This window comes from Schistocerca cancellata, chromosome 3 (assembly GCF_023864275.1).
Source record: "Schistocerca cancellata isolate TAMUIC-IGC-003103 chromosome 3, iqSchCanc2.1, whole genome shotgun sequence".
Taxonomy (NCBI): Eukaryota; Metazoa; Arthropoda; class Insecta; order Orthoptera; family Acrididae; genus Schistocerca; species Schistocerca cancellata.
The window spans coordinates 804,790,731-804,814,204 of record NC_064628.1 but is presented as its reverse complement, the minus strand read 5'-3'; the positions used below and the strand labels follow the sequence as shown (position 1 = coordinate 804,814,204).

Below are 23,474 nucleotides of genomic sequence, written 5' to 3'. Positions count from 1 at the left end.
TACCGATGTTACTACAAGATGTTTCACTGCATGACAGAATGGCGATGTACTTCCAACATGATGGATGTTCGGCACATAGCTCGCGTGCGCTTGAAGTGGTACTGAACAGCATATTTCATGACAGGTGGATTGGTCGTCGAAGCACCATACCATGGCCCGCACGTTCACCGGATCTGACGTCCCCGTATTTCTTTCTGTGGGGAAAGTTGAGGGATATTTGCTATCGTGATCCACCGACAACGCCTGACAACATGCGTCAGCGCATTGTCAATGCAAGTGCGAACATTACGGAAGGCGAACTACTCGCTGTTGAGAGGAATGTCGTTACACGTGGACACCATTTTGAGCATTTATTGCATTAATGTGGTATTTGCAGGTAATCGCGCTGTAACAGCATGCGTTCTCAGAAATGATAAGTTCACAAAGGTTCATGTATCACATTGGAACAACCGAAATAAAATGTTCAAACGTACCTACGTTCTGTATTTTAATTTAAAAAACCTACTTGTTACCAACTGTTCGTCTGATATTGTGAGCCATATGTTTGTGACTATTACAGCGCCATCTATCACAAAGCGAAAAAAGTGGTCCAACTGAAACATTCATATTTCTTTACATACTACACGAATATGTAATAAAAAATGGGGATTCCTATTTTAAAAAAACGCAGCTGAGATCCGTTTGATCTATGGCAGCGCCGTCTAGCGGACCAACCATAGCGCCATCTGGTTTCCCCATTCAAGCTAGACAAGTTTCGTTATTTGACGCTTATTTCGTGAGATATTTGGCCCGGTCACGAACAATGGAACACCCTGTATACTCGTTTCTATATGCACAGCAGACATCGGAAGATTTTCTGTCTCCGTTCTGCACGGGTAATGGCGCCAGACAATATAAATATTTACGTATTACATGTAGTTAGTGGCTAGAACCTATTTTATAAATTTGTTATCTTACGACCGACTGTACCACAGGTTTTGAGCCATCAAAGTTTCCACCACGAGCAACATATTTTTATTCCCTAATCGGATGGAGAGCCCGCAGCTTCTTAGCGTCAACGTTCCATTATTATCCTCATTGCTGTACCACGGTTGGCATAGCTGAACTGGTAAACACTGCAACGCTCGTACGCAGATTAACGTCCAGTTCGACCTCTGCGACCAGTGAGCATTCATAATGAGCGCGCAATATTTTTCGCCGGTTCACTGAGTATGACATCATCATTCTTTCCCGTAGAGGAGAGAGGAAAGAGTTTGATGGAAGGTATCCGGTCATTAGAGGCTAAGCGGTGCACTTTTAACGCTCCCCAGATTATGGTACTCAGTGCCAAGGGTAACGAAGCAGGTTATAGCCAGCGGCGGCTATGACGGCGCAGGACGTTGTAAATATAGAACGTCCTTTACCTTTCGCGAGCACAGTTTTAAACTGTGAGCAACTTTCAGTACACTTCTCTGCTGAGAGGATTCAACATGGTCACAAATAGCCGAGCGTTTTCCAATCCTTCAATAACAATTTTTATCATCCCCCTCCCCCTCTTCCTGATACGCTATTTTGACGCTAGAGCTGCAACGTTAGAAGCCTTATAAATTCTACATCTACATCTACATTTATACTCCGCAAGCCACCCAACGGTGTGTGGCGGAGGGCACTTTATGTGTCACTGTCATTACCCTCTTTCCTGTTCCAGTCGCGTATGGTTCGCGGGAAGAACGACTGTCTGAAAGCCTCCGTGCGCGCTCTAATCTCTCTAATTTTACATTCGTGATCTCCTCGGGAGGTATAAGTAGGGGGAAGCAATATATTCGATACCTCATCCAGAAACGCACCCTCTCGAAACCTGGACAGCAAGCTACACCGCGATGCAAAGCGCCTCTCTTGCAGAGTCTGCCACTTGAGTTTGTTAAACATCTCCGTAACGCTATCACGGTTACCAAAATTACCCTGTGACGAAACGCGCCGCTCTCCTTTGGATCTTCTCTATCTCCTCCGTCAACCCGATCTGGTACGGATCCCACACTGAAGAGCAATACTCAAGTATAGGTCGAACGAGTGTTTTGTAAGCCACCTCCTTTGTTGATGGACTACATTTTCTAAGGACTCTCCCAATGAATCTCAACCTGGTACCCGCCTTACCAACAATTAATTTTATATGATCACTCCACTTCAAATCTTTCCGCACGCATACTCCCAGATATTTTACAGAAGTAACTGCTACCAGTGTTTGTTCCGCTATCATATAATCATACAATAAAGGATCCTTCTTTCTATGTATTCGCAATACATTACATTTGTCTATGTTAAGGGTCAGTTGCCACTCCCTGCACCAAGTGCCTATCCGCTGCAGATCTTCCTGCATTTCGCTACAATTTTCTAATGCTGCAACTTCTCTGTATACTACAGCATCATCCGCGAAAAGCCGCATGGAACTTCCGACACTATCTACTAGGTCATTTATATATATTGTGAAAAGCAATGGTCCCATAACACTCCCCTGTGGCACGCGAGAGGTTACTTTAACGTCTGTAGACGTCTCTCCGTTGATAACAACATGCTGTGTTCTGTTTGCTAAAAACTCTTCAATCCAGAATCAATCAAGAATAAGTAATTTACTGCTGACGAAAACATGGTACCACGTTACGAGTGCGTTAGGGAGCCGTTTCAAAATGTTCGGGAAAATTTTGATGGACTTCACGGCAAGCGGAGAAATCAAAAGACAATTCAGTAATAAAGCTTTCTTTGAAATTTGACAGGGATGCACGACGAATTTTTCTGCTCTGACAAGAGCATATCGTATACCATTACCGTTTTCAACATCCTACCTTTGCAAACCGGATTTTCTGTGCTGACTGCTTCGTAGACAGAATATAGATCTCAGCCAAACGCACAAAAAGATCTCAAGAGTGTATATTTCTAATAATAAACCCTCCTTCGAAAAGCTTGCCAGGCTCAAAGGGAATCACTGATCATTACTAAACTACTCTGAAGCTCCAAAGAAACTAGTATAGACATGCGTATTCAAACACAGAGATATATGAACACAGGCAGAATACGGCGCTGAGGTCGGCAACGCCTATGTAAGGCAACAAGTGTTTGGTGCAGTTGTTAGATCGCTTACTGCTGCTACAATGGCAGGTTATCAAGAATTAAGTGAGTGTGAACGTGGTGTATAGTCGGCGCACGAGCGATGGGGCACAGCATCTCGGAGGTAGCGATGAAGTGGGGATATGCCCGTACGACCATTTCACTGATGTACCGTGAATATCAGGGATCCGGTAAAACACCAAATCTCCGACATAGCTGCGACCGTAAAAATATCTTGCAACAGCGGGACCAACGACGACTGAAGAGAATCGTTCAACGTGACAGAAGAGCAATCCTTCGCAAATTGCTGCAGATTTCAATGCTGGTTCATCAACAAGCGTCAGCGGGCGAAGTGTTCAACGAAACGTCATCGATATGGTCTTTCGGAGGCCACGTCCAACTCGTGTACCCTTGACGACTGCACGACACATACGTTTACGCCTCGCTTGGACCCTTCAACACCGACATTGGACTGTTGATGACTGGAAACATGTTGCCTGGTCGGACGGGTCTCGTTTCAAATTTTATAGAGCGGATGGACGTGCACGGCTATGGAGACAACCTCATGAATACATGGGCCCAGCATATCTGAGTTCAAGCTGGTGGTGGCTCTGTAATGGTGTGGGGCGTGTGCAGTTCAAATGTGTGTGAAATCTTATGGGACTTAACTGCTAAGGTCATCAGTCCCTAGGCTTACACACTACTTAACCTAAATCATCCTAAGGACAAACACACACACCCATGTCCGAGGGAGGACTCGAACCTCCGCCGGGACCAGCCGCACAGTCCATGACTGCAGCGCCCTAGACCGCTCGGCCAATCCCTCGCGGCATGTGTGCAGCTGGTGATATGGGACCACAGATACGTCTAGCTACGGTTCTGACAGGAGACACGGACGTAAGCATCCTGAGTATATCCTGGATGCCTTACAACGTGCTGTTCAGAAGAGATCTCCACAACCGCGTACTCTTACGGATTTATGGGCAGCCCCGCACGATACGTGGTGTCAATTCCCTCCAGCACCACATCAGACATTAGTCGAGTCCATGCCGCGTCGTGGTGCAGCACTTTTGCTTGCTCGCGGTGGATTAGCCGAGCGGTCTGAGGCGCTGCAGTCATGGACTGTGCGGCTGGTACCGGCGGAGGTTCGAGTCCTCCCTCGGGCATGGGTGTGTGTGTGTGTTTGTCCTTAGGATAATTTAGATTAGGTAGTGTGTAAGATTAGGGACTGATGACCTTAGCACTTAAGTCCCATAAGATTTCACACACACTTGAACATATAAGACAAGTGTACCAGTTTATTTGGCTCTTCAGTGTAGAATTGAAAAGTTGATTATTAAATTCAATGCGCAATATACATACTGCCATATTAATACGAGGGCCGTTCAGAAAGGAACCTCCGGTTGATTTAAAAAAATACACCAAGTTAAATAAAAATATTTTAAAATATACATCTTACAACTACATCTTTGCACTATTTTTCTACATAGTCTCCATAGCGATTGAGGCACTTATCGTATCTCTTCACAAGCTTTGAAATTCCTTCTGCATAAAAATCACCCGCTTGTGCCTGGAGCCAGCCTGTGACCGCATCTTTGAGCTCTTCGTCGTCATCAAACCGCTGTGACCCGAGCCATTTCTTCAAATGCATGAAGAGGTGATAATCACTTGGCGCCAGGTCTGGGCTGTAAGGTGGATGGTTGATAACGTCCCACTTGAAGGACTCAAGAAGGGCCGTTGTTCTGCGAGCAGAGTGAGGACGGGCGTTATCGTGCAAAAAAACGATACCGGAAGTCAGCATACCACGGCGTTTGTTCTGTATAGCCCGTCGTAACTTTTTTATTGTTTCACAGTACACGTCTTGATTAATGGTCGTACCACGTTCCATGAATTCAACCAACAACACACCTTTGGCATCCCAAAACACCGTTGCCATCAGTTTTCTGGCAGAAAAATCTTGCGAGGCTTTTCTTGGTTTGGTAGGCGAATTTGAATGTGCCCACATCTTTGATTGTTCTTTTGTCTCAGGGTTCACGTACTTAATCCAGGTTTCGTCACCGGTCACGATTCTGTTTAACAATGGTTCTCCTTCGTCCTCATGACGTGACAAAGTCTAATGCAGAGGCCATTCTTTGAGTTTTGTGGTGGTCGGTAAGAATTTTGGGCACCCATCGTGCACAGAACTTACGGTAACCCAATCTTGCTGTCACTCTCTCGTACAAGAGAATCTTAGAAATCTGTGGAAAACCAGTAGACAACTCCGACATTGAGAAACGTCGATTTTCACGAACTTTTGCATCAACTGTGTGAACGAGTTCGTCAGTCACCAATGATGGTCTACCACTCCTCTCTTCATCATGAACGTTTTCTCGTCCACTTTTAAATAAACGTACCCATTCACGGACAACTCCTTCACTCATAACTCTTGGTCCGTACACGGCACAAAGCTAACGATGAATAGCTGCTGCAGAATATCCTTTGGCTGTAAAAAACCTTATGACAGCACGCACTTCACATTTGGCGGGGTTTTCTATTGCAGCACACATTTCAAACTGCCACAAAAACTAAACTAGCGCAGGTACGACGTTCACTCGACCACGGCTTGATGCCGACTGACCTGTTGAGTGCGTGAACGCACAGATGGCGTCGCTACTCCCCCCACAACCCGCACTGTGACCGATCGGAGGTTACTTTCTGAACAGCCCTCGTAAGTATACTAGCTGACAAGCCAGGCATTATTTGGGTATTCATTTTGTCAATTTTCTATTAGAAATGAAAACAAGATATTACTTGTATTTGCAGTGTAATATCGAAAAAAGTTCATTTCCATGTATTCGTGAAAACACCACTAAATTGATCAAAGAGTCATACAAATAAATATACATAATGTAGAAATGTGTAAGTATAGTATCCAGATTGAGAAACATAGTAGGCAAAATACAAGTTCTCATGTCCAGGCAGCTAGCCGCAGCTGCTCCGCGTGTCTTCTACCCGACTTTGTAAACATCTCTCCGGCAACGCCTCCTCATAGCTCTATAGACGGCTATTGTTTTCGCCTGCAGGCGTTTGCGATTCGCAGTTTAAAAGCTGTCAAAAGAGCTGGAGCTGTCAGGGATTTCCTTAAGCTGACTCGCCTGCAGGAGTGTCTTAGTAATAAAGAATAAATGTATTAAAACTTCACGCAAGACACGCCATTTTTTACGCATCTCAGGGTTTATGACGTTATATCTACTGAACTATGGGCGGTAGGTGGTTCTGGCACTGTGACGTGTTCAAATCGGCCCAGTGGTTTAGGATGATATGTGGTGTACACACACACACACACACACACACACACACACACACACACACACACACACACACTCTTTATAATATGTATGGGTTATATCAATGTAAATTTTAGTTAAATGTGTTATAATATCAGAATGTATTTCGCTTTACTCTCCTTTCAGTAAGTTAAATAATTTTTGCATCCGTATTTTTTTTTCAATTAGCTAGTCCCACTCTATTAGTGCTTCACGCTCCCCTAAGGGGGTGAACCCCATGGACTGAGTATCTCTACCTTAACCCATGTTATTGTTCCTGTTACATTTTTTTCAGTGTCCAAGCAATAAGCACACAATACACAAGGAGCGTTCGCCTCTTTCAAATCTGGCAATATTTATTAATGCGAAAAACGCCAAATTGTACCTCGCTCAGAGTCCACATAGTAAGTCTCACTAAACTAAATGGGTAAGTCAACTCAACATATCGGAGGAAAACAAGGGCATACCACCTCGGATAGGACGATTCCTTGTAACGAACTGACGTGCTCAAACCAATCTTCGGGTTGAGGATTGCTGCTTGCTCCACTTCGTCTCACCTCTGCACCGTAGCTTGACGGCTGTCGAGTGTAAATATATAAATTTCTCCGGTTTCCGATCGGCTTACAATATGTGGACTTTCCTTTCTACGGACAGTAATTACAGGATGTGAAACAATATTTTTCTTTATGCGAGCCATTCCAACAGGAACAACTTCCGCTCTGGTACACCCACATTAACAAGGTTATCGGGCCATAAATACAACACGAAACGAGCCGGCGATAACATCATTGACCGTCACAACTTCCTTCACGGCGCACTGTGTCTCGTTTCCCAGTACTATTCTTACTACACGCTGTCTACGTTAACTGTCGCATGGAAACGTTGTGCATTACCGAATAAAAAACAGCACATGTGTTGATCCGTTTAGAAGCTGCAGAATGAATGTGTGCATTCTGAGGAAGGTATTGCTTAATTAATTCAGTTAGGGGAAATCGAGCTTTACAGCCTCTGGTCGGTAAACAGAGGTATATTCCCAAGTACTACGCACACCGTCGACTTATGCACACTCTATAAATCTGAAAGGGGGGAAAAAGATATGGAAACACAAATGTAGCTGCGCGGGAAAATATTGCAGAGAGAATATCGCACCAACACCTTCCGCATCGTACTTACGCCGTGAACTCATAAACAAAAAGTTATGTTTTCGAAATCGTCAGTGGAAGATTCTAGCCCTCCTAAAGATTCGGGACTAGAATCGCTATTATTTATGGAGTTGTGACGATTTTCCGTCGACTAAATTTAATGCCAAATGAAATCCAATCTCATTTCAATTCTTTCCGTCACCGCACAACTATTCCAAACTAGACAATTCGACCAGGTACGGCAGCGCAGCACATATGCACCAGATCTGATCGAAATAAGAATTGCTGTCCCCTGTTGGTAACTATTATTTTGCACGAAAATCAAGAAGTAGTAATTTGGAGATACGCTTGATATTCAGACAATTTTCGATGGCATATAGACAGTGTGAGAGATCTACTAAGAGAGGTACAATGTTCAAAAAACGATTAGCCAAAACATTAAGTTATCCACATTGTCTATAGCATCACAAGAATCGTAACTGAGACTAGTACACAGCTGTTACCTAAGATACATACAAACCAGGTAATAAGGGAGGGGTACCATATATATATATATATATATATATATATATATATATATATATATCAGAATCGGGAAGGAAGATACACCCCGCAGTGGGTGAAAAATGGAAACTACGGATCGTCGAACGCACTGTTATACTGTTTTGCCCACAATTAGTCCAAGATCCAATGGCGTTCTGCGAGTGTAGTTTATAATAATTACAAGGCTGCCCATGTTGAACGTTGTATTATTAGCGCGAACGTTTTCGACAAGTCATCAGCAGATTTTCACGAAAGCTGTTAATTTTACAAAGAGTTCGACGAACTTGAAACCCACTATATCACAGTCATTTCTGTCCGCCAGCTTAGCTCGCTGGCTCCCATGCATTGGGCCCGGGTCGATTCCCGGCCGGATCGGAGATTTTTTCCGCTCGGGGACTGGGTGTTAAGTTGTCATTATCATCATTTCAACCTCATCATCGGCCGCAAGTCGCCCAATGTGGCGCCGACTGAAATAAGGACTTGCACTTGGCGGCCGAACCCGACTGGGACATCCCGACCAACAATGCCATACGGTCGTTTCATAGTTACTTCTGAAGCATGTCTCACTTTGTTCGTTGGTGTTTCTGTATCTCGCACTAGCACGTTAGTAGGTTGTTATATGCCTCAGAAAAAGTTACGTATTGTAGTGGAGCACTAATTCCTGACAATAATTTAAAGTCGAAACCTGAGATTCCTGGCATAGTTTACTGTGGGAATGTATGTCCACCTACACAAACAATGCCCAAAAATGTTTCATCACCTTTGCGCCCTTACCAGTGGGCACTTTAATCAGTCTCATTTTCTAGAATGGAAAGTTTTGTAAGACTTTCACGTGTAGAAAATGGCTGTGGCAGCAAAACACTGTTCCATTGGCACTACTGTTAAATTATGTTCTGCCAAACACGTTATAATGCAAGAAAGTACGAATTCACTGCCAACATCAGAGTACCAACATCAGTTAGCTTCGATTTCAACCACTGAAACTAAACGAATGACGTTCTTGCTAAACAAATCACTTCAACCAAAATTCCACACACACTGAATGATACCAGGGTAAATAAAATATTATCGTAAAGCTAGGTACCGGGCGGTTATAATTAAAGTGCAGCTATCCTCTTTTTTTTATCTTATTTTGTTCGCTTTTGTTCGTTGCATCTGCTCCGGGCGGACGTCGTAAAACAACCGTTTAAGTTCGTTATTGATCGATTAACTCAGTTTTTTTTTATTACAGAGGGCTGCTAACCCTCTGACCGAACACGCTGAGCTACCGTGCCGGCTTCCTCAAGGAGGTCCAATGTGGGCTGTAATTATAGTACGGCAACGAAACTTGGTAGATACGCTTATGCGAAACCGATTTACGCCGGAAAAAATAGTTCTAGTTTTGGCCACCAGGAGAAAATCTAGCGCTGTACGCTGTATGACTTCCATGCTTTCATTTGACAAGCCATGAAGTGAGCGAACAGCTCGGCTCTCGAGAAGAGAGACCGTGCACTGTTAGTGAAACTGTTTACGTGAACGCGAGCAGTTGTAGTGCTCCGTTGAGAGAGTATCGCCGACTGAAAGGTCTGAAGAGGCGTGATGTCATTTAATAGTTTAAAAAAATGATAATGAAATTCTAAAACAGTGATTAACTTGGTTTGACACCTGAGAGAGGGAGGCATCCTATCCCGGAGGAAGTTATTGATGATGTTGCTGCTGCTGTAACTGACCATGCAGCGCGTACCCCGGGTAGTGCTAGAGCTCGGGGAATTTCGCGACAATTGTCCATCCTATGGCCAAAACTACGACTAGTTTAGCGGTTTATTTTACACTGGTACCCGTACGAGATCCAGACGGAGCAGCAACTGAAACTGTTGTGGACTGGCAAGACAGCAAATCCACTAGGAGGAAGCCGAAAGGCACGCGTTAAGCTCACGCAGGCCGGCGTGAGGTCTGGAACAGGACAAATGAGACTAGCAAAAAAGGTCGTAGCTGTTGGAATAGTTAAATTTAATCCATAATTGGTGAACATCGCTCTTGACGGTACATGTTTTACAGCATCAATAGTAACTGGTAATGGCGCCTTGCTAGGTCGTAGCAAATGACGTAGCTGAAGGCTATGCTAACTGTCGTCTCGGCAAATGAGAGCGTAATTTGTCAGTGAACCATCGCTAGCAAAGTCGGCTGTACAACTGGGCGAGTGCTAGGAAGTCTCTCTAGACCTGCCGTGTGGCGGCGCTCGGTCTGCAATCACTGATAGTGGCGACACGCGGGTCCGACGTATACTAACGGACCGCGGCCGATTTAAAGGCTACCACCTAGCAAGTGTGGTGTCTGGCGGTGACACCACAGAAACCTCATAATCCGCAGCAACGCTACGAATTTGCTCTTCTGTTTCTTGCGTGGATCGACATTGATGACACGTGGCCAGGCAATATTATACCGAGTGAAGACACACAGTTTACACCCCAGGCTGCAGTGTATACGCAGAACTGCCGAATCTGAGGTGCTGTGAAACCGCGAGTTGTGCACGGAGAGACACTGCACTTGTTGTATGTGACTGTGTGGTGTGGTTCTTCTCCGAAAAAGAGTACGCCCAGAGGGCCTGTCAGGTTACCGTGATGTCTGCACGTTACAGAGCCCTCCTTGTACAGTATGTGATTCCTGCCTTGGAAGAGCGTAACTCTGCGGAAAGCACCGTTTTCATGCAAGATAAGGCACCACCTCATGTCGCTTGCCCAGTGGATTATCTGCTTAATGCAACTTCCCACGAACGTGTTATACGATGTTTCCCAGTTGCATAGCCCGCAACATCACCTGAACCCATGTGACTTTTGGCTTTGGGGGTATCTAAAAGAACGCGTTCGGTTTCTGCCTGATCTGAAGACCAGTATACAAGAACACGTTGCTCAGATTCCACCGAAAGTGCTGCGAGTAACTGTTGATCACGTCATTTTACGGATGCAGCATCTCTTCGACGTCTCCTGTCTTCATACTGAACAAATTTTGTAAGTGGCCGTTTATTATAAAATCAACATTATGCCGCGCGCCCGGTTAACCGAGCGGTCTAACGCACGGCTTTCCGGAGCGGGAAGCAGCGCCTGGTCCCCAGCACGAATCCGCCCGGCGGATTTGTGTCGAGGTCCGGTGAGGCGGCCAGTCTGTGGATGGTTTTTAGGCGGTTTTTCATCTGCCTCGGCGAATGCGGGCTGGTTCCCCTTACTCCGCCTCCGCTACACTATTTCGGCGATTGCTGCGCAAACAAGTTCTCCACGTACGCGTACACCACCATTATTGTACCACGCAAACATTGGGGTTACACTCGGCTGGTGTGAGACGTTCCCTGAGGGGTCCACCGGGGGCCAAACTGTACAATAACTCTGACAGAGTGGTTCGGTGTGGGGCGGTGGAGGGGTGAAGTGGACTGCGGTAGTAGTCGTGAGGTTGTGGACCACTGCGGCTGCGGCGGGGACGGAGCCTCTCCGTCGTTTCTAGGTCCCCGGTTAACATACGACATAATGCCTGTCTCATTTGTTTGACCGTTATTAATCCTTTACATATGGAAACTTTTCTATTCGTCTTTCTAGCATTCACAGCGCCAGATATGCACCTTGTGGCCAAAATTGGAAATATATATATATATATATATATTTTTTTTTTTTTTTTTTTTTTTGCGGGGTAAATCTGCTCCGCATTAACGCATTAGAATATGTACCAAGTTTCGACGCCATATGGTAATTATAACCTACGTTGGGCCTCTGTGAGTAGCTGCCTTCTATAATAAACAATGGGTATGTTATAACTTCCGAGAAGAACAGAGTTTTAATTAACAAGACCCACACGTGACACAGGATACGAGGTATCATCGTAAGAACTGTCGAAGGGAAAGTGATAATGGTTCAAATGGCTCTAAGCACTATAGGACTTAACATCTGAGATCATCAGTCCCATAGACGTAGAACTACTTAAACCTAACTAACCTAAGGACACCACACACATCCATGACCGAGGCAGGATTCGAACCTGCGACTGTAGCAGCAGCGCGTTTCCGGACTGAAGCGCCTAGAAAGCGATAAAATAGATCCAAATTAAGTAGGACAAAGTGAGACAATTTCTACGCTAGTAAATGGGTCGATGTACTGGGCTCCAACGGAAGAAAAGACCTTGTACAAATATACGCATCTGATACTACATTCCTCAGATTTGTAATAGGTCGAAGCACATAATTGAGCAATCACTAAATAAAAATAGAAAAAAATATTGAGCAAAATAAATGGAAAGATGAGATTCTGCGATTGCTGGAGACAACGGAGTTCAAAGCAAATCCAGCACTGCCCCCCTTCGGGGAAAATCCCTACGGTAGTTGAGGAGGAGATGTGAAGTTACAGCAGGCTGCCCGAGGCTAAATTTGCGAAGCCAGAGATACGAGACAACGGCGGCGCACGCTGCATCTCAGTTCGGTGGGTTCATTAGACGGAGGCCATAAACCGCCGCGGTGACGTATGCCCTCACCCGCCCGCCGCACGTGGCACTGCCCGACATTAGTAAACAATGGGGGGAAAGAATTCGCTGCCCACGCGACCCTCGCCGAGTTGTGGACAATGCCGCGGCGTCACCAGCAGACAGCACTCGCCGCTGTTGCTCTTGTCGTCCGCATCACCTTTTTATAAAATTAACCGTGTTCGAATGAACCGTCAAAATCGGTGACCTGGAATCTGCGCCCACTGAAATCTGTAAAAAAATTTTAATTTGTTGTAAGATATTAGGGGACCAAACTGCTTAGGTCATCGGCCCATAAGCTTACACGCTACTTTATCTAACTTAAATTAACTTACGCTATGGAAACACACACACACACACACACACACACACACACACACACAAGCCCGAAGGAGGACTCGAACCTCCGACGGGGGGAACCGGCTACCCTGCGCGGCCTGAAATTTGTGCTCAGTGAAACTGGCGACCGGTTAGCACACTAGATTCACATTTGGGAGGACGACGGTTCAAACCTGCGTCCGGCCATCCTGATTTAGGTTTCCCGTGATTGCCCTAAATCGTTTCAGGTAAATACCGGGATGGTTTCTGTGAAAGCGCACGGCCGACGTCCTTCCTCATCCTTCCCTAATCCGATGGGACCGATGACCATGCTACTTGATCCGCTTCCCTGAATCAACCGACCAACCAAACTACGCAGCTTACCGGGAAGGTAGAAGACGAGAGGTGTACCAGTGAAGAGCGCTGAATATGTGCGACCAAGAACTGTACTGCCGAAATTTTTACAGTCGGAAGTGATAATTTATTTTATTTTCTGTTGGACACAGTCACAATGTTTTTACTTGTAGCCAGGTCTCCAGGAACAACAACATAAAAACCAAAGCCAAATTACAAACACTGAATTTAAAAATCGTTTCTTTTCTACATAACAAGCATACTTTAAAACTAATACAGAGTGTTCAAAAATGGTTCAAATGGCTCTGAGCACTATGGGACTCAACATCTGAGGTCATCAGTCCCCTATAACATAGAACTACTTAAAGCTAACTAACCTAAGGACATCACACACATCCATGCCCGAGGCAGCATTCGAACCTGCGACCGTAGAGGTCGCGCGGTTCCAGACTGTAGCGCCTAGAACCGCTCGGCCACCCGGCCGGCAATACAGAGCGTCCCAGAAATGATGCGACAAATTTCTATGCGAGGTGGAGCACATCATAAGGATTGAAATCTCAGAGTCATGTAGTAGGTGTGACACTTCAGTTTCTCCTGACGTAATTCATGACGAAATAGTTCACGGGTAATCTGCCAGATGTCAGTGTCCAATGTAGACAATATTTCGGCTAGAGACCACATTACCATCACTAGGTGAGCTGAGGGATTGACTGCTTAATATCTCGAACGGCACTTTTATCTCTTTGTAATAGTTACTATTCTATCACTCAACTTAAGTAACATCCTTGAACATAAAAGTAATACTTGTTAGAGGCAGCCAGCTACAGAACCACTCTCTCTGTCGCTGGCTGTTCAAAAACCTTTTATTTAAACACACCGCCTGACAAAAGTGTGGTACAGAGAAGAGGAGGCGGAAACGAAAAGGAAGAGCGGAAACGAAAAGAAAGTTCGCGGTTTGAGAGGATGCGTGATGTTATTTTGGTGGTACCAAAATCTATGATGATGATGATGATGATGATGATTTGGGTTGAGGGGGCACTCGAGATCATGGTCATCAGCGCCCTGGCGAAAAGTCGACATGAAAGCTGTCCCCACATGCGGAGCAGTTTATAACGCGGTAAAGTCCGCCGCCGTTCCCCACCAGTTTAGGGATGAGGACCGACAGTTCACAAAATTTCACCACTCTGTTAACACTGGTATCGGTATCTGGGAGGATAGTGGGCAGATCTCCAGCGAGACCAAGGGCTGCTCTAATATCAGTATACAGGAGACACGTAGCCACAATATGCTGAACTGAAAGCGGCACGCCACAAACTTCACAGAATGGTGGATCCTCCCGCCAGAGGAGGAAGCCATGTGTGAAAGGGCTATGCCCTATGTGCAGTATGGTAAGCAAAACATCCTTCCAGCCGGCGAGGCTGACACGAAGTCCGCCAAGCCTTTGTTGTCGATCTGACCGATCGCAGTTTGTCGTCTGACACCTGTAACCATTCAATCTCACACCAGAATTGACTGAGATCTACCAATACACTCCTGGAAATTGAAATAAGAACACCGTGAATTCATTGTCCCAGGAAGGGGAAACTTTACTGACACATTCCTGGGGTCAGATACATCACATGATCACACTGACAGAACCACAGGCACATAGACACAGGCAACAGAGCATGCACAATGTCGGCACTAGTACAGTGTATATCCACCTTTCGCAGCAATGCAGGCTGCTATTCTCCCATGGAGACGATCGTAGAGATGCTGGATGTAGTCCTGTGGAACGGCTTGCCATGCCATTTCCACCTGGCGCCTCAGTTGGACCAGCGTTCGTGCTGGACGTGCAGACCGCGTGAGACGACGCTTCATCCAGTCCCAAACATGCTCAATGGGGGACAGATCCGGATATCTTGCTGGTCAGGGTAGTTGACTTACACCTTCTAGAGCACGTTGGGTGGCACGGGATACACGCGGACGTGCATTGTCCTGTTGGAACAGCAAGTTCCCTTGCCGGTCTAGGAATGGTAGAACGATGGGTTCGATGACGGTTTGGATGTACCGTGCACTATTCAGTGTTCCCTCGACGATCACCAGTGGTGTACGGCCAGTGTAGGAGATCGCTCCCCACACTATGATGCCGGGTGTTGGCCCTGTTTGCCTCGGTCGTATGCAGTCCTGATTGTGGCGCTCACCTGCACGGCGCCAAACACGCATACGACCATCATTGGCACCAAGGCAGAAGCGACTCTCATCGCTGAAGACGACACGTCTCCATTCGTCCCTCCATTCACGCCTGTCGCGACACCACTGGAGGCGGGCTGCAGGATGTTGGGGCGTGAGCGGAAGACGGCGTAACGGTGTGCGGGACCGTAGCCCAGCTTCATGGAGACGGTTGCGAATGGTCCTCGCCGATACCCCAGGAGCAACAGTGTCCCTAATTTGCTGCGTAGGATCCTACGGTCTTGGCGTGCATCCGTGCGTCGCTGCGGTCCGGTCCCAGGTCGACGGGCACGTGCACCTTCCGCCGACCACTGGCGACAACATCGATGTACTGTGGAGACCTCACGCCCCACGTGTTGAGCAATTCGGCGGTACGTCCACCCGGCCTCCCGCATGCCCACTATACGCCCTCGCTCAAAGTCCGTCAACTGCACATACGGTTCACGTCCACGCTGTCGCGGCATGCTACCAGTGTTAAAGACTGCGATGGAGCTCCGTATGCCACGGCAAACTGGCTGACACTGACGGCGGCGGTGCACAAATGCTGCGCAGCTAGCGCCATTCGACGGCCAACACCGCGGTTCCTGGTGTGTCCGCTGTGCCGTGCGTGTGATCATTGCTTGTACAGCCCTCTCGCAGTGTCCGGAGCAAGTATGGTGGGTCTGACACACCGGTGTCAATGTGTTCTTTTTTCCATTTCCAGGAGTGTAACTTGTCAGTATCTGTATGACGTTGCGGCCAACGGCCTTGGCGCAGTGGTAACACCGGTTCCCGTTAGGTCACCGAAGTTAAGTGCTGTCGGGCTTGGCTAGCCCTTGGGTGGGTCACCGTCCGGGTCTGCCGGGTGCTGTTGGCTAGCGGGGTGCACTCAGCCCTTGTGATGCCAATTGAGCAGCTACTTGACTGAGAAGTAGCGACACCAGTCACGAAAACTGACCACATGCCCCTTTGAATCCGTATCTGTGACGCCTAAAGGTTGAGGATGACGCGGCGGCCGGTCGGTTTCGTTGGGGCTTCAAGGCCTCTTCGGACGGTGTTTGCTTTTTGTAAGACGTTGCACCTCCTCTGGCCTGGATGCATGCTCTAATTCGGAAAGGGTCTCATGAAGCTGTTGTGTCCCTTCCTGATGCGCAAAACTATAGACCTATATCTCTGACGTCGATCTGTTGTAGAATTTTAGAACATGTTTTTTGCTCGAGTATCATGTTGTTTTTGGAAACTCAGAATCTACTATGTAGGAATCAACATGGATTCCGGAAACAGCGATCGTGTGAAACCCAACTCGCTCTATTTGTTCATGAGACCCAGAAAATATTAGATACAGGCTCCCAGGTAGATGCTATTTTTCTTGATTTCCGGAAGGCGTTCGATACAGTTCCGCACTGTCGTCTGATAAACAAAGTAAGAGCCTACGGAATATCAGACCAGCTGTGTGGCTGGATTGAAGAGTTTTTAGCAAACAGAACACAGCATGTTGTTCTCAACGGAGAGACGTCTACAGACGTTAAAGTAACCTCTGGCGTGCCACAGGGGAGTGTTATGGGACCATTGCTTTTCACAATATATATAAATGACCTAGTAGATAGTGTCGGAAGTTCCGTGCGGCTTTTCGCGGATGATGCTGTAGTATACAGAGAAGTTGCAGCATTAGAAAATTGTAGCGAAATGCAGGAAGATCTGCAGCGGATAGGCACTTGGTGCAGGGAGTGGCAACTGACCCTTAACATAGACAAATGTAATGTATTGCGAATACATAGAAAGAAGGATCCTTTATTGCATGATTATATGATAGCGGAACAAACACTGGTAGCAGTTACTTCTGTAAAATATCTGGGAGTATGCGTGCGGAACGATTTGAAGTGGAATGATCATATAAAATTAATTGTTGGTAAGGCGGGTACCAGGTTGAGATTCATTGGGAGAGTCCTTAGAAAATGTAGTCCATCAACAAAGGAGGTGGCTTACAAAACACTCGTTCGACCTATACTTGAGTATTGCTCATCAGTGTGGGATCCGTACCAGATCGGGTTGACGGAAGAGATAGAGAAGATCTAAAGAAGAGCGGCGCGTTTCGTCACAGGGTTATTTGGTAACCGTGATAGCGTTACGGAGATGTTTAACAAACTCCAGTGGCAGACTCTGCAAGAGAGGCGCTCTGCATCGCGGTGTAGCTTGCTCGCCAGGTTTCGAGAGGGTGCGTTTCTGGATGAGGTATCGAATATATTGCTTCCCCCTACTTATACCTCCCGAGGAGATCACGAATGTAAAATTAGAGAGATTAGAGCGCGCACAGAGGCTTTCAGACAGTCGTTCTTCCCGCGAGCCATACGCGACTGGAACAGGAAAGGGAGGTAATGACAGTGGCACGTAAAGTGCCCTCCGCCACACACCCTTGGGTGGCTTGCGGAGTATAAATGTAGATGTAGATGAGGCAAGCTGGCCCACAGCTAGCATAAGTGGTCCGTGATATCCTTGTTAATGGCACAGCACTGGAGTTAACGTCCGAACTTTTCCTAGACGTGTTCAATTTGGGGGCAGATCTGGGGAACTTCCTGGCCACGAGAGCACGTCAACAATCAGCTGCTAGAAACACGGGCCGTATGCGGAAGAACATTGCCTTGTTGAAAATGGCACTCCAATATCTCGGATGTGAGAGGTTAACACGTGAGGAAATAGGTTGTCCGTGATTTATCGTTGTGCTGTTAGACCTGTCTCAATGACTGCCAGCCATGACCTGAACTCATGCCGCACACCATGACACCAGCAGTGAAACCACTGTGCCTCTTGAGAACATTGGAAGAATGGGACCTCTACCCACGTCACCACCATACTCGCTGATGGTCATTTTATCTAGTGCAGAAACGCGATTCGTCGCTGAACACAATGCCAGGCCATTCATCAGCAGTCTATGCTACCTGGTCACGCCATGGCTTCAAAGCAGCCGTTTGTGTTGTGTTAACGGTAGCCTAAAAGAGGATCGGCAATTTCCTAGTCCAGCTGCTGCAAATACCTGGCCAATGTTACAGGATGACACAGAATGCTGCTTTTTCTCAGATGCCATAAGCAGATGTGAAGGGGTTACCATGTGCTTCGTGCGTAATGCGACGTTCCTCTCTTGTAGTGGTCGAACGTGGTCAACCGTAACCTTGACGAAACGTGCGCCTGCCCTCACGTGCCCATGCAATCCAAAATCGGGGAAGTGTAACATTCGAATGTCTCACAAATTGGGATTCGCACGATTCTACCAACTGACCAAATAGACGCCCACAATGAGGCCCTTTTTGAAGTGTCTCAGATGCTGATAACGCTGTCTCACGTAAGTACGCGGCACTTTCATGTCTATAGAGATCACTCAACTGATTCTGAACGTCAGTATTGGTAAGTCCATCTTCTGTCTGAAGCCATCAACGCTTGTGACGTGTTGTCTATCACCTACTGAGTATTTTGGGTACTTCCACAACAACATAGTTTTGGATTTTTTTGTTCCATGGAGAAATTTATTCAGGTCTGGGAATACACGTCGTTCTGCTGGTCTGAAGCTGCCGGTAGCCATTCCACAACAGGAGTAAGCACCAAAGCGAAATGAAGCTTAGGTTAGTATGCTGCTGTAACTTACGATGTACTGCAGTTCGTTACATAGCGGCAGGGCACTCACCTGAAACAAGGAGAAGTAATTTATGAGACTCATGAGTGATTTGTCATTTGTGCACATTACTATTACAGGCAACAAACAATGAATCCTGATATAGTCACCAAAAACTGATTTACACGTAAAGTAACATTTTTCGTCAATACTCAGTGATCTGTTCAGGTTGAAAATATTGTGGTTACACAGGGTGTGCCAAATTAAAATGGTCCGGAAAATATTTCGTGCACCTTGAGACAGGCAACCAAATTTACACCTGAAACTTCCTGGCAGATTAAAACAATGTGCTGGAGCGAGACTCGAACTTGGGACCTTTGCCTTTCGCGGGCACGTGCTCTATCATTTGAGTTAATCAAGCACGACTCACGACCCGTCCTCACAGCTTCAGTTCTGACAGTACCTCGTCTCCTACCTTCCGATCTTCACAGAGTTCGAGTCTCGGTCCGGCACACAGTTTTAATCTGCCACGAAGTTTCATATCGCCGGCCAGAGTGGCCGAGCGGTTCTAGGCGCTTCAGTCTGGAAGCGCGCGACCGCTACGGTCGCAGGTTCGAATCCTGGCTCGGGCATGAATGTGTGTGATGTCCTTAGGTTAGTTAGGTTTACGTAGTTCTAAGTTCTAGGGGACTGATGACCTCAGAAGTTAAGTCCCATAGTGCTCAAAGCCATTTTTTAAGTTTCATATCAGCGCACACTCCGCTGCAGAGGGAAAATCTCATTCTGTAAATTTACACCTTCTGCACCTAATGCACTGGCGTGGAAATTCCAGCCTTCGTCGCCGACGAACAGCAGTCAGCACGGGTGCACAAACCAGGCACCTGAAGCGGAGGTCTATACGCAGAAACGTTCGCTGAACAATCGTTGAGGAGACATTGTTGGTTCACCTGGGCGGACAGTTGCTCAACACTTGCCCATAGGCGTCTCTACAACTGGCCTTTACCCCTATCATCTGTGACCTGCGATGCACCACGGTTGCCTTCACGCTCGTTTTGGAAAGTGCAATTTTGCCACGCACGGTATACTTTAACCATGGTAGCACACGAACAGCTTAGCCGTTTCGGAAATGCTTCCTACCTTGGCCTGAACGCCAATGATCACGCCGTTTTGGACGTCAGATAAATCGCTCCGTTGCTGCATTGCAACTACACCGTTTTTTGCGTCCCTCCTCCCCCCTTAACATGCTTTATATACCGAAACGTATGCTGTGAAACCTGCCGTCTGTGAGTGGTTACTGCACGTACTGCACGTTGACGTCGAACATAGCCAGTGGTCACATTAATGTGATTGGACTATGTACAACGCTCCAGCAAATTCCAATATTACATAAATAAACATGTCCCACAGCTTTAAAGTACTCCCAAACATTAAACCATAAATGATTACAGGAGACTGGAATCGAACCAGTGACCTGCCCGTCGTTAGCCAGCCACCGCAACCGCTACACCGCGGCGGATGTTGCACAGCGCGCACCATATCAAGCACGAGGCAACTCACGCAATGCGACACGTAAAACCAGAATTAATACATTGCTATGTTCACTAACTTGCACTCTGTTGTATGCATGTATTAGGTCTACAACTTTGCTTCCGCCGTTTTGCAATAGACGGCAGTAGCGGCAATTGGGGTACAGCTGGTTGGTCATAGGTGTAACAGAATAAGCTTAGGCGTCTGTAAACATAATGCCATAAAAATATTACTCGATTTGTGATTGCATCATAAGGTTATTCTCTATTAAGTACGTCAACTTACGTACCCATTTCCCGCCATTTGCGGGGAGTTTTAATTTTCTGGTTTAACATGAAGAAATCTGCTCTTAAAATGCCGGGTAAGGCCAATGGTGAGGGAACTATTAGTGGAAGAACGTGCAGAGAATGTTTTCAATGCCTTAAGAACGGTGATTCTGATGTCGAAGACCGGCGTGGCGGGGGAAGACAGAACGTTTCCGTAGCTATTGAAACAGACGAAGACATCATTATCGAAAGCAACTGATGCGTTCGAGACCAACACTGAAACACAAACGGCCGAGCCGGCCGCGGTGGTCTCGCGGTTCTAGGCGCTCAGTCCGGAACCGCGCGACTGCTACGGTCGCAGGTTCGAATCCTGGCTCGGGCATGAATGTGTGTGATGCCCTTAGGTTAGTTCGGTTTAAGTAGTTCTAAGTTCTAGGGGACTGATGACCACAGATGTTAAGTCCCATAGTGCTGAGAGCCATTTGAACCATTTGAACAAACGGCCGCAATACAATGACAGACACGAAAAATGGCTCTGAGCACTATGGGACTTAACATCTATGGTCATCAGTCCCCTAGAACTTAGAACTACTTAAACGTAACTAACCTAAGGACAGCACACAACACCCAGCCATCACGAGGCAGAGAAAATCCCTGACCCCGCCGGGAATCGAACCCGGGAACCCGGGCGTGGGAACCGAGAACGCTACCACACGACCACGAGATGCGGGCAATGACAGACACGTAAAGGCAATTTTTGCAGCAGGTCAGTGCTCGACTACATGACGCAAAACCCGTCAAAATATACAGGGAAACGTTGAAATGATAAGTCCTATCCCTCCCTCCGTATTCTCCATACGTTGCTCTCTCTGACTACCACCTTTTTCGATCAGTGGCATACATTCTGGCTGACCAGCACTTCCGATCATATGAAAAAGTGCAAAATTGAATCCATTCATGGATCCCCACAAAAGATGCCCAGTTCTTCCGCCACGGAATTCGTATGTTATCCGAAATGAGAATGTTGTGGCCAGCGATGGGCAATACTACGAATCATAATTTTTTTGTAAGGTTTTCACAATAAAGCCCCAAACTTCGAGGAAAAATGACGGAAGCGAAGTTGTAGACTTAGTAAAAGTTTTGCTACATAAGCCGTTGTAACAAGAAAACAGTGGTGCTGGAATTACACACGCTAACAAATGTAAGCTGAAAGAAAAGTTCGTTACGATTAACTCCCGGGTTGCAATGTCGATAATGTCAGCCAGCTCATTACAGCTACGCGAGAAACACTAAATCTGGTACTCCGGGAGGGCCTGGACAGTCAGCAGCAGCAAAAAGAAGGAACTCCCGAGTCTCATTATCACGTTAAATTGCCTCCGCGGCGCTTAACCGGAAGCGGCTAGCCACACACACGTCATGACATGACAGAGACGTATGTGCAACGAGATCGAGGAGAGTTGCTCCTTCCTCTGGCTACGTTATTTTTGTTGAAAGCCTACTACTCTTCCCGGAACGAACCCACATAAAGTTCCGGGGACAGCTCATCATGCTCTGAAGAACGCGCCTGTCATCAAGTAGCGGTTGTGTAAGCACGGCGTCTGTTACAAAACTGTATTACTGTGTGGGATCTAGAAAAAGTACAGGGATCCACTACATGTTTCATTTCTTCTGAAAATCAGTAAAAAAATTCCTGGCAGAGGATACATGTCACTGCGTAATAATTTAGGGACCGTGCCAATCAATTCACTGACAACGGCCGGCCGTTGTCGCCGAGCGGTCCTAGGCGTTTCAGTCCGGAACCGCGATGCTGCTGCGGTCGCAGGTTCGAATCCTGCCTCGGGCATGAGTGTGTGTGATGTCCTTAGGTTAGTTAGGTTTAAGTAGTTCTAAGTTCTAGGGGGCTGATGACCTCAGATGTTAAGTCCCTGAGTGCTCAGAGGCATTTGAACCATTTTCACTGAGAACAAACAAAACAAACACACACTATCCGAACAGGCCTTCAAGTCCCAACGGTATCGACCGGGCACCGTGTTTTCCTCAGCCCTTAAGCGTCACCGGTTGCGGACACGATGGGGCATGTGGTCAGCATACCGCTTTCCAGGCGTTGATATACATCTACGGGGACAGTTGAAAATGTGTGCACCGACCGGGACTCGAACCCGGGATCTCTTGCTTACATGGCAGACACTCTATCCATTTGAGCCACCGAGGGCACAGAGGATAGTGCGACTGCAGGGGTTTATCCCTTGCACGCTCCCGGTGAGACAAACATTCCCAACTTAATGTCCACACACTACATTCGTAGTGGCTCATTACTCGCGGCAGACAATCTTACCGAGTCCCGTAAGAGTTCGGGCAATACGTGTGCATCCGCACAGAAGAATGTCAATGGCCGGTTAGCCTTAACTATACGTCCGAAAAAACAGATACCATCTTCATGTAGGCCCTATTCACATATGTTGTCAGTTTTCGTGACCAGTCCCGCTACTTCTCAATCAAGTACCCCCTCAGATGGCTAAATATGGCAGATAATTATGCGACTGGTTGAAAACCAAGGATCTGTTGCCTCTGGATGCACTGTACACTGTCGCGAGTTCACTTGTTTTTCCAACAGAGCCAGAGAGCGCGCCGTTTTATACCCGCTCGGCTATACGATAACCGTGGC

General features: G+C 46.8%; 1 protein-coding gene and 1 pseudogene across 3 annotated transcripts in view; one reads left to right on the top strand and one right to left on the bottom strand.

The window, feature by feature from the left end:
- Positions 1 to 23,474, bottom strand: part of LOC126175866 (integrin alpha-PS1) — a 618,855-nt gene that overhangs the window by 534,462 nt on the left and 60,919 nt on the right. The window lies entirely within an intron of this gene.
- On the top strand, positions 16,171 to 16,289 carry LOC126177946 (5S ribosomal RNA; annotated as a pseudogene).